The 12,770-nt window shown below is 38.4% G+C and overlaps 1 protein-coding gene and 1 pseudogene across 1 annotated transcript in view; one reads left to right on the top strand and one right to left on the bottom strand.

Moving 5' to 3' along the window:
- The window catches only part of CTTNBP2NL (CTTNBP2 N-terminal like), a 63,854-nt gene that overhangs the window by 22,903 nt on the left and 28,181 nt on the right, over positions 1–12,770 (top strand). The gene's annotated exons all lie outside the window — the stretch shown is intronic.
- LOC135273435 (large ribosomal subunit protein uL13-like) lies at positions 1,961–2,539 on the bottom strand (annotated as a pseudogene).

The raw sequence follows: 12,770 nt of genomic DNA, 5'->3' as shown, positions 1-12,770 counted from the left end.
AGCATAATTACTGTGAGATTTATCCATGTTGTTGTGTATATGACAGCTCATTTCTTCTTTGTTACTTAATAGTGTTCCATTATATGTATATACCACAGTTTGTTTTGTCCACTTAACTGTTGATAAAAATTTGCATTGTTTCTAATTTGGGACTTTATTATAAAGTTGCTGTGAACATTCATATACAAGGCTTTGTGTGGATATATGCTCTCATTTGTTTTGAATAAATAGCTAGAAATAGAATGGCTATGTTATATGATAGATGTATGTTTAATTTTTAAGAATCTGCCCGGTGAAACCCCATCTCTACTAAAAATACAAAAAATTAGCTGGGCATGGTGGCGCGTGCCTGTAATCCCAGCTAATCAGGAGGCTGAGGCAGGAGAATTGCCTGAACCCGGGAGGCGGAGGTTGCGGTGAGCCGAGATCGCGCCATTGCACTCCAGCCTGGGTAACAAGAGCGAAACTCCATCTCAAAAAAAAAAAAAGAATCTGCCCAAGTGTTTTTCAAAGTGATTATATCATTTTACATTCCACAGATATATCCAGTTGCTGCACATCCTCACCAACACTTGGTATAGCCAGTCTTTTTCATTTTAGCCATCCTTATAGGTGTGTAATACCTCATTATAGTTCCAATTTCCATATTATCGTTGGCTGATGTTGAATATCTTTTCATGTGCTTATTTGCTAATCTGCTCTCTGTATGGGTTATTTTATTTTATTTTGTTTTGTTTTATTTTATGTTAGAGATGGGATCTCACCTTGTTACCCAAGCTGAAATGCAGTGGTACAGTCATGGCTCACTGTAGTCTCAAGTCTCCTGGGCTCCAGCGATCCTCCAGCCTCAGCCTCCCCAGTAGCTGGAACTACAGGCTCATACCACCATGCCTGGCTAATTTTTTTAATTTGTGGTAGAAATGAGATCTCAACCATGTTGTTCAAGCTGGTATCAAACTCTTCACCCCAAGTGATCTTCCCACCTTGGCCTCTCAAAGTGCTGGGATTATAGGTATAGCCACCAACCCAGCCTGTGTTATTTTCTTTGGTTCAGTATCTGTTAAAATCTTTTGCCCCCCTCCCTTTTTTTTGTTACTTGTTTTCTCATGATTTAGTTTTGAGAGTTTCTTCTATATTTGGATGCAAGTCCTTTATCAAACATATGCTTTGCAAATATTTTCTTCCAGTCTGTAACTTACTTCATTCTCTTAACTGTATTTTTTTTACAGTTAAGATACTTAACTTATAATTAATAACAATGTATTGTATACTTGAAAATCACTGGTAGATTTTAAGTGTTCTCACTGCATAAAAATGATAGTATGTAAGATAATACATATGTTAATTAGCTCAATTTTGCCATTCCACAATGTATACATATTTCAAAACATATTGTACACTATAAATATTTACAGTTTTTATCAATTAAAAAATAAATTTTAAATAAATAAAAACCCAGCCATAATCTAGACCAGGAAAAAAAAGTTCATTTTTCGTAGACAGGAAAAAAGAAAAATACTTGACTGTATCTTTTGAAGAGCAAAAGTTTTTCATTTCCATGAAGTTCAGTTTATCAGTTTTTCTTCTTTTTGAGAGTCTTACTGTGTCACCCAGGCTGGAGTGCCATGATGTGATCTCGGCTCACTGCAACCTCTGCCTCCTGGTTTCAAGCGATTCTCCTGCCTCAGCCTCCCGAGTAGCTGGAACTACAGGCCATCTGCCACCATGCCCAGCTAATTTTTGTATTTAGTAGAGACAGCGTTTTACTATGTTGGTCGGGCTGGTCTTGAACTCCTGACCTCAAGTGATCCACCCACCTTGGCCTTTCAAAGTGCTGGGGTTACAGGTATGAGCCACTATGACTGGCCTATCAATTTTTCTTTTATGGATTTTGTTTTTAATGTTATAGCTAAGAAATCTTTGCCTTAAACAATGTCAAAAAGATTTTCTCCTATTTTTTTTTTTTTTTTTTTTTTGAGGAATTAACAGTCTTTATTGGGCTCAGACCAGGAGTCCATGGGTCTTGAGGACCTCTGTGTATTTGTCGGTTTTCTTCTCCACGTTCTTCTTGGCTTGTTTCCGTAGCCTCATGAGCTGTTTCTTCTTCCGGTAGTGGATCTTGGCTTTCTCCTTCCTCTTCTCCAGGGTGGCTGTCACTGCCTGGTACTTCCAGCCAACCTCGTGAGCCAGGCGCTCCAGATAGGCAAACTTCCTTGTAGGCTTCAGACGCACGACCTTGAGGGCCGCAGGAACTGCCATCCGCTTTTTCTTGTCGTAGGGGGGTGGGATGCCGTCAAACACCTTGAGGCGGTCCAAGGCGGTCCAAGGCGGCCTGGCCTCGCTTGGTTTTGTGGGGCAGCATGCCTCGCACGGTCCGCCAGAAGATGCGGCTGAGGGCCCGGAAGTGGTCAGGGGCCTCGGGAAGAGTTGGTGTTCATCCGCTTGCGGAGGAAAGCCAGGTACTTCAACTTGTTTCTGTAGAAATTGCCAGAAATGTTGAAGCCCTCGCAGCGAACGACCACCACCTTCCGGCCCAGCAGTACCTGCTTAGCCACGATGGCTGCCAGGCGGCCCAGGAGATGGCCTCGACCATCGAGCACCAGGACCTGCACCTCCACCGTCTTCGGGAGCTGCCTGGGAAAGTTGTTTTTTTTTTTTTTCTCAAAAGTCTCATAGTTTTTAGTTTTACACTTAGGGCTATATCTTCAGTTAATGTTGTTACATAGTACAACGCATGGATTTTTTTTTTTGCATATGGATGTCCAGTTGTTCTAGCACCATTTGTTGAGATTATCCTTCCTCTTTAGAATGGTCTTTGCACCTTTGTCACAGTCAGTTATCCATATATTCATGTGTTTATTTCCAGACCCTCTGTTCTGTTCTTTTGATCTGTTTGCCTACCTTGATCCCAATACCACACTGTTTTGATTATTGTGGCCTCATGGTAACTTAAAATCAGCTAGTGTTAGTCCTCCAACTTGTATTCTTTATGAAACTTGTTTGACTTACTTATGGTCCTTTGCATTTCCGTATGTATAGAATCAGCTTGCCAATTTCTCTACAAATCCTGTTGGGATTTTAATTGGGACTGCACTGAATCTAGAGATCAATTTGGGGAGAATTCATGTCTTAACAACATGTTTTTCAATCCATGCATATGGTATATCTCATCATTTATTTAGGTTATCGTTAATTTCTCTCAGCAGTGCTTTGTAGCTTTCAGTGTATAGCTTTTTCACATTTTTTGTCAGATTTACCCCTAAGTATTTGACACTTTTGATACTATAAATGGTATTGGGTTTTATTGTTGTTGTTTTGGTTTGGTTTGTTTTTTTTGAGATAGGGTCTCACTCTGTCACCCAGGCTGAGTGTAGTGGGATGATCATGGTTCACTGCAGCCTCAACCCCCCAGGCTCAAGTGATCCTCCTGCCTTAGCCTCCCAAGTAGCTGGGACTGCAGGCACACACCATGCCCAGCTAAATTTTTTTTTTTTTTTTTTTTTGTAGAGACAGGATCTCACTATGTTGCCCAGGTTGGTCTCAAACTCCTGGACCCAAGTGATCTTCCCACCTCGGGATTACAAACATGAGCCACTGCACCCAGCCAGTATTGTTTTTTAAATGTTAATTTCTGATTGTTATTGCTGTTGTACAGAAATAAAATTGGCCAGGCGTGGTGGCTCACGCCTGTAATCCCAGCACTTTGGGAGGCTGAGGCAGGCACATCACCTGAGGTCAGGAGTTCAAGACTAGCCTGGTTAACATGGTGAAACCCTGTCTCTACTAAAAATACAAAAATCAGCTGGGTGAGGTGGCACACGCCTGTAGTCTCAGCCACTCGGGAAGCTGAGGGAGGAGAATCACTTGAACCTGGGAGGCAGAGGTTGCAGTGAGCTGAGATTGCACTACTGTACTCCAGCCTGGGCGACAGAGCAAGACTCAGTCTCAAAACAAAAAGAAGTAAAATTGATTTTTGTATACATTGATTTTATATCCTGCAATCTTGCTAATAAACTCACTTATTAATTCTGGTAGCTTTTAAAATAAATTCCTTTGGGGCTTGGCATAGTGGCTGACACCTATAATCCCAGTATTTTGGGAGGCTGGGGTGGGTGGATCATTCGAGTCCAGGAGTTCAAGACCAACCTAAGCAACATGGTAAAACCCCCCTTCTCTTTAAAAAAAAAAAAAAAGTTAGCTAGGTGTGGTAGCATGCATTTGTAGTCCCAGCTACTAGGGAGGCTGAGGTAGGAGAATTGATGAGCCAGTGACGTTGAGGCTGCAATGAGCTGTAATTGCACCACTGCACTCCAGCTTAGGAGACAGAGTGAGACTCTGGACTCAGTTAGTTTCATTGAATTTCCTACTGACAATTGTCTGCAAATAAGGACAGTTTTACTTATTTCTTTCTAATCTGGATGCTGTATGTGTGTGTATGTGTGTGTGTGTGTATATATCTTATTATGTTGACTAGAACCTTCAGTACAATGTCAAGTAGAAATGATGGGGATATCTGTGTCTTCTTCCCAGAAAGCATTCAGTCTTTCAAGTTGTTAGCTGTAGGTTTTTCACAAATGCTCTTTATCAGATTGAGGAAATTTGTATTTTTAGTTTGCAGGGAATTTTTATCAGGAATGAATGCTGGATTTTGTCATGCTTTTTCTGTACCTATTTAAAGCATAAAAATTTTTATGTCCTTGTGTGTCTGAAATATTGTGTGAAAGAGAGCTTCAGCCCCTTTTTTTTGACCTTCTCTGAGATCAAGTAAAGTGATGTGGAGTAACTTTTTCAGATTTATTTTGCTGCTTTTTAGAAACTAAATTCTGTAATTTAAGTCTTAAAATTTTGTTGTGCTGGGCACACTGGCTCATACCTGTAATCCCAGAACTTTAGGAGGTCAAGGCAGGAGGATCACTTGAATCTGGGAGTTGAAGACCAGCCTGGGCAACATAGCAAGACCCCATCTCTAAAAAACAAAAAAAAGAAAAAAGGAAAGTAAAATTTTATTGAGTAGAGTCCAGTAATTAAATCATTTTCCCTATGGCAAAACTTTTTTTTTGAGATGGAGTCTTGCTGTTTACCCAGGTTGGAGTGCAATGGCATGATCTTGGCTCACTGCTACCTCTGCCTCCTGGGTTCAAGCAATTCTGCTGCCTCAGCCTCCTGAGTAACTGGGATTACAGGTGCCCACCACCACACCCAGCTAATTTTGTATTTTTACTAGAGTTGTGGTTTCACCATATTGGCCAGACTGGTCTCGAACTCCTGACCTCAAGTGATCCATCCACCTCAGCTTCCCAAAGTTCTGGGTTTACATTGGGATCCGCACCTAGCCTCCCAATGGCAAAACTTAATAGTCATTTTAAAATCATAAACATTTCAAGAAAAGAAACAAAAATTACCTCTGCTGTTTTTATGAACTCCTCTCCTTTAAAGCAGTGTTCCTTTGTCTTTTATTAGTTTTAATATTTTATTGGCTTCTTACAATCATTTTTCCAAAGACAAAAATACAAAGTGTGAATTTTTATACCTGGTAGAATATTATTACCCCTTTCCCAGGAATAACAGAAATGATGTATTTGAAACAATCTTAAAGGTTCCTTTTATGGTAAACTATTTAAATTGATTTTTTAGTGGATCACTTAGGAAATAGATATCAGAATGTACCATTCCTTTAGTATTTCCCAGAAAACATTTTTTCTCATTGTTAATCTGGAAACACAAGAAGATTCATTTTAAAGGGGATTGTGTTTATAGGTGACATCCCCTATATCTGAATGCTGCTCCAGAGTCAGTTGTTACAGAATAAGTAAACATAGTATTGCTTCTGTGTTCTACTTTTGGGTAAAACATTCAGTGTTGGTTTCTTTTACTGAATTTACTAATCTCAGGACACCTATTGTCCTGAGAGGAGAGTTGCTGTAGTCGACATGATTTTACGTAAAAATCCATTTACAAAACATTTTGTATAAGTTACTTCCAGTTACCCCTCAAACAACCCATGATAACATAGTTATATTGATCTAGCAATTAAGTCTTCAGAAAAACTAAATCCTTCATTAATAGCTACATGAATTGGTTGGTATATCCACATGATGAAACATTATGAAGCCATTTTAAAATAAGATGCATATGAAGGACTTTTAATGGCATAGTAGTGTTCCTAGGACAAAATTAAATACATCCTTTAATCTCAATTATAAGCATTATATTTTATGTGTATATATATATATGTGTGTATACATATATATATATACACACATAAAAGACTCAAGCAAATACATTGAAATTGTAGTTTGAGTGTTAATAGTTATTGGCCCTGGGTAGTAGAATCATATGCATATTTTAATTTTTTCTTCAGAGCGTCTGCCTTGTATGTTAATTACTTTTATTTCAGAAATGTTGACTTTTTAAGTAGCAATAATTTTGTACAACACATTTTTTTTCTCAAGTCTCTGTTTATTATCATTCTTGCCCAAAGAAGATACTTTAGCCTTCTATTATTCACTCTGTAGGAAAATACATTAGAGCTAATCAGACCTACAGTTAAATTCTTTTTGTTGTTGTTGTTGTTCCTGATACTAGGTTATTATTCTTTCTTTCCAACCCACCTGAAATAACTCAAGTGTCTCTTCCTAAAAAACCAACCTAAATTCCCAACCTGTTCAGTAAAAAGATTGCAGAGTTTAGGGGAAGAAAAAAGAAGACTTGAATAAAGCTACCTTTTTATCGTACCAGAGTCTGAAGAGGTGTCTTTTAAACATTTTTGAAATATATTTCACATTTCACCACAATCCAGGATACATATATACACCCATATACATATATTAACTAAAACTAAAATTTCACTAGAATTTACTTTGTGTTTTACTATACTATAATATTTATAATATACTGTAATATTTTCTATTATACTTCATTTTTCTTTAGATGCTGATTACAGCCCCACTAAACTAGTTTTATGATCCACTAATGGACTGTGATCCAAAGTTTGAAAAACATTAGTCTAAAGCCCTAAACAAATTTCTTAATTTGTTGTATAGTGGTGAGATTTCACTTTGTTTCATCTTGCCAGATCCTGAGACTGGAAATAAGATTTATTTAGGCATATTTCTTATAAAATTAAAAAAGAATTTTGCTAAGCTGTGGAATCATAAGCTGTTCCCAAAGTTTATTCATTTAACAAGAGCTAGCATTGTATATAGCTCTCTATAACTTTCAGAGTGTTTCTGTGTGTGGAATCTTGTTGAATTCTCTGTACCCTTGTGAAGTTGATATTTTACATGCAGATCCTGGAGCTCATTTCTTGTAATTTAACATATTATTTTCAGATTAACTGTGCTCAGCTAAATGAACTATAGGATCTGACCATAAGCGATAAAATACATTTCATTACAAACTGTACATGTAAAGGTGAGGAGAAACTGACAGTTTCCTGTATTTTGTCTTCAACTGGTTAAAGAAGGTTTGGCTATATCTATCAAATTTAAAAATGCAGAGCCAGGCATGGTGGCACTTGCCTGTAGTCTCAGCTACTAGGGAGGCTGAGGCGGGAGGATCACTTGAGGCAGAAGTTCAGGGCTGTAATGCAAAATGAGTTTGCCTGTAAATAACTATTATACTCTAGCCTGGGCAAAATAGCAAGACCCCACCTCTTTTTTAAAACATGCATGTACCTAGAAGAAATTTCACTTCTAGGAATTTCTGCTACAGATGTTCTTAGGCCTATACAATACAGATGTTCTTAGACCTTATCTTTGCATGATAAAGTATATGTGTGAAGATATTCATTGCAGCATAATTCTTAGAAAAAAAAATGCCAGAAACAATTTAGTGTCCTCTTATTAGGGTTCTGGTCAAGTAAATTATGGTATTATTGTAGAATAAAATACTGGGAAACTATTAAAGAAAAATGAAAGATCTTTATATATAATATGGCATATATATTCCCCAAGATATATAGTGAAGTGAAAGAAAGTTGCAGAGCAATGTACTTAATTTAAAAAAAAAAAAAAAAAAAAACAGTATTAACTTGCCACTGGTGAAGCCAGAAATACATCTCACAAAGCCTCTTCCTTCCTTCCTTTTAGCTTGGTTCTCTTGAGAATAGTAGGAACTCCTCTAATGATCTGTTCTAGGAAGAGCATGAAATTAGTAAGAGGGAAGTGCCAGGTTCAGTCCATAACAGAAAAGAGCCAAAAGGTACAGGACAGGCTATTCATATGTGTTGGTTCTTCATAAATTAGCTATTTATTTAAAAAGGACTGCATTCTTAAGTGATTAAATGTCTTTGCTCCATTCAGAAAAACATTGAACCCATATATAACAGCTAGCTCTTCTCTTTCTTTCCTTTTTGAGACCGGGTCTCACTGTGTCACCCAGGCTGGAGTGCAGTGGCATGATCTCGGCTCACTGCAGTCTCCACCTCCTGGGCTCAAGTGATCCTCCCACCTCAGCCTCTTAAGTAGCTGGGACTATAGGCAGGCACCACCACGCCTGCCTGGCTAATTTTTGTTGTTGTACTTTTTTGTAGAGATGGGGTTTAGCCATGTTGCCCAGGCTGGGCTTGAGCTCCTGACCTCAAGTGATCCACCCGCTTTGGCCTCCCAAAGTGCTGGGATAAGCATGTACCACTGCACCAGGCCATAGCTAGCTCTTAAAAATTATTGTGTGGCATCAGCTATTTGCTGTATAACTTTTCATCATGTTATCATTTATATTACAAGTTGTGACATTTAGGGGATCAAGAATGAAGATGCCAGAAGAATAAGCAAATTTCTCATTTAACTGATGTCTTCCTGTGGGCTCTGTTTGTTTGTTTGTTGTTGTTGTTGTTGTTGTTTTAATACTTTTGAATAAAAAAAGGGGGAATTCAGTTTATAAAACAGTACCTATTTAGAGAACACACAGTTTTCCAGCAGTTGGGGAGGGGCTTCAGAAAAGATTACAGCAGTGAGGAATTTCATTGCATTTATTCAGCCTGTAACTAAAACAAATAAAAAAGGGAAATAGCTTATTCCTATTTTGACTTCCTCTTATTGTGTCTTCCTTGCATGTGTTAGCCTTGTGATTTTAGATTAATCAGGGGTTATGTCTAGTTGTCCCCATAAAGAGATGAGAAGCAAAGGAAGACAAGAGGTTGCTTCTAAAACTAAAACCCATGGTCTATCATTTAGTATTCCAGTTTAGCCAGTTGTAGGAATAATTTGGAAGATAGGAGAAAACCATCTTGTATGTGTGCTGAAAATCTTTATGGAAAGGAGGCATTTATAGAATGAATTGGGAGTTTTATTATGGGAAATTGTTTTGTTAGAAAAGCATAGTAATATAGCTATTCTCCAAAACAGTTCTCTCACATATGTACAAGTTTGCTTATTGCAGCATTGTTTAATACAGTATTGGAAACTGTAAATGACACAAATGTCCATCACTAAGTTCCATCAATGGCTGCATAAACTGGCACATCCTTGCTATGGAATATTATATAACTTTTTTAATGAGAAAGAAAGCTATCTACTGACTTAGATCTTTCAGACAGTAAGTGAAAACAAGTTGCAGAACAGTTTTGCACAATAATATCTATGTAATTAGGTTTTATACACACACACATACACACACATATATATATTCTTGGAAACGGAGGCTGGGCAGAGAAGGTCACTTGAGGCCAGAAGTTTGAGACCAGCCTGGGAAACAAAGCAAGACCCTGTCTCTACAAAAAATAAAATTAAAAACCTTAAATTAGAAAAAGAAGTTGTCCGGGAGGATACCTAACATACTAAGAATTTTTTTTTTTTTTAAATAGAATTTCACTCTTGTTGCCCAGGCTGGAGTGCAATGACGCAATCTTGGCCCACTGCAGCCTCCACCTCCCAGGTTCTAATGATTCTGCTACCTCAGCCTCCCAAGTAGCTGGGATTACAGGCATGCGCCACCACACCTGGCTAATTTTTTGTATTTTTAGTAGAGACAAGGTTTCTCCATGTTGGTCAGGCTGGTCTCAAACTCCCAACCTCAGGTGATCCACCTGCCTCGGCCTCCCAAAATGCTGGGATTACAGACGTGAGCGACTGTGCCCAGCCCCCATACTTAGGGAGGAAAGTGAAAGGGGATTATGGTCAGGAAGGACTTCAGCTTTATATAGTTAAAATTTTTATGAGAAAAGATTTACTGATGATGGAATTAAAATAACAATTTTGTAAGAATTATGCACAGTGGGATGCCAAGGAGACTGAATTCATTGGTAAAAATGAGCATATGATTACATTATTATTAAATTAAGTCTCTGTTCTTACTGATTGGAAATATCTAGAGACTTTTTTATCCATTTAATAAGACATTCTTCTTTTCTTATGCCACCCTATTCTAAGAGTAATGCCACCTGTACTCTTGATCTTATCTTTACCCTGTTTCTTCATGGCCTTACTCCATCAATTACACCTTGCCTTCTCTCTTAGTGCCCCAGTTTCTTCTTTTAATACTACTTCTTGTCTTTGGCCAAAGCCTGTTTGAAACTTTCCATTCTATATTTAAAAATCAAAACGAAACAAAAATCTCAATCTTGCCATCCTTTTGAGCTACCACCCTATTTCTCTTTCTCTTTTTACACTGAAATATTTAAATGTCATTTGTACTCCTGCTTCTAGTTTCTCATCTCTCACTCATTTGCCTTTTGTTTCTACTACTCTAATGAAATTTTACATTTTCAAGTTACAAGTAACCTCTAACGGCCTCTTTTAATTAGATTACCTAACTCAGCATTGGACGGTGTTGACCATTCTCCTCGTTAAACTTTTTTCCTTGGCTTCTGTGATATTCTTGTCTTGGTCTTTCTGAGACTCCTTTATGTTTTTTTCTTCCATATTTCTCTTAAATTTGATACCTTCTGTGACTAGATAAAATGTTCTTTCCTGTAGTTCAAATTGCATACTGTTCAAAATCTACTATAGCACTTTTCATAACTGTATTGAAATAGCATTGTCTCTTGCCCTATAGACTTTTAAGATCCTAAAGGGTAGGATCACTTTTGTTTGGTTTTGTGTGTGTGTGTTTTGTTTTAAAATTCCCTGTGGCTGGACGCATTGGCTCACACCTGTAATCCCAGCACTTTGTGAGGCCAAGGCAGGCCGATCACCTGAGGTCGGGACCTCAAGACCAGCTTGACCAACATGGAAAAACCCTGTCTCTACTAAAAATACAAAATTAGCCACGCGTGGTGGCACATCCCTGTAATCCCAGCTATTCAGGAAGCTGAGGCAGGAGAATCACTTAACGCAGAAGGCAGAGGTTGCAGTGAGCCGAGATTGCGCCATTGCACTCCAGCCTGAGCAAAAAGAGTGAAAAAAATATATATAATAATAACAAAATTCCCTATCCTCAGCTTCTACTCCCATTCACTTCTTGGTCTCCATAAGCAACTATTCTTATACATTTTTTATTTGCATATATTCTTGTAAAATGTATTGCCTTGTGTGTATCAATTTGCATACATGGTATTGTATTATATAGCTTGTTCTATTTCTTGCTTTTTATAATTACTGTGGCTTTGCGGTCCATCATGTTACCATGTCTACACATGATTTGTTGCTTCTGTCTGCTGTGTCATACTCCATAGTATACATTTGTTTTACTGAGTCTCCTATGTGACTTTTTTTTTTAACATGGCAAGATAGGGTCTTGCCATGTTGCCCAGGATGGTCCCAAACTCCTGGGCTCAGGCAGTCCTCCCGCCTCAGCCTCCCCAAGTGCTGGTGTTACAGGCGTGAGCCACTGTGCCTGACCTCCTATTCAACGTCGTGTCTACACCTAGCATAGCACAGTGGTACATAGAATATGTTAGCTGAATGAATAATCAGATATTTCCTGAGACTTTGTTCTTAGATTTACTCTTTTCTTCAGTGGGCGATTTCATCAATTTTATTGGTTTCTGTGGGTTTTAACACCCAGATTTGTTATTCTTTTATACCTAGACCCATATATCCAAGTGCCTTTTTGACATATGTATCTAAATATCCTATATCACAATCTCAGCATCCTTCCCTAAAAGCCTGTTTGTTCTGGTTGATGGCATCACCAACCATCCACTCACCCAAGCTAAATGCTTCCAAGTATCTGTGTGTCTTCCCTCTTCATGTCTAATCAGGTGCCAAAACCTGTTGGTTCTTCCTCCAGTATACCTTAAATTTGATCTCTGTCTCCCTCTTTATATTTTGACTTTAGATCCAAATGGTCTCTGGATCTAGCTTCCTACCTGATAACTCTCCTACTTATCTTATATCCTAGATTTGTAGCCTAACCATCATTAGTATCTATTTGGTCTTGTTTTTCTCTTTAAAAACTTTCATGACTCTTTGTTGCCTAGAAAATTAAGCTTAAAGACATTTCATTCAAGACATTTATAGACTGGCTGGAACCTAGTCTCATTTCCTTCCAGTCTACTAGCTGTAAATCTAACCTCTGTAGCCAAATTACGCGTTTTACGCGTTTTCATCCTCCCATAACCTTGCTTGAACTGTTCCCTTGTTTGGAATACTGCTTTACTTTCCTTCTTCACATACAGAACCCGTCACATAAGAAATGTACCCAGGCTGGGCGCAGTGGCTCACGCCGGTAATCCCAGCGCTTTGGGAGGCCGAGGCAGGTGGATCATCTGAGGTCAGGAGTTTGAGACCAGCCTTGCCAACATGGTGAAACCCCGTCTCTACTAAAAATACAAAAATTAGCCGTGTGTAGTGGCACTTGCCTGTAATCCCAGCTACTTGGGAGGCTGA

This window comes from Aotus nancymaae, unplaced genomic scaffold (genome assembly GCF_030222135.1).
Source record: "Aotus nancymaae isolate 86718 unplaced genomic scaffold, 86718_ANA_hifiasm-v0.15.2.pri h1tg000007l, whole genome shotgun sequence".
Taxonomy (NCBI): Eukaryota; Metazoa; Chordata; class Mammalia; order Primates; family Aotidae; genus Aotus; species Aotus nancymaae.
This window is presented reverse-complemented; position numbering and strand designations above follow the sequence as displayed.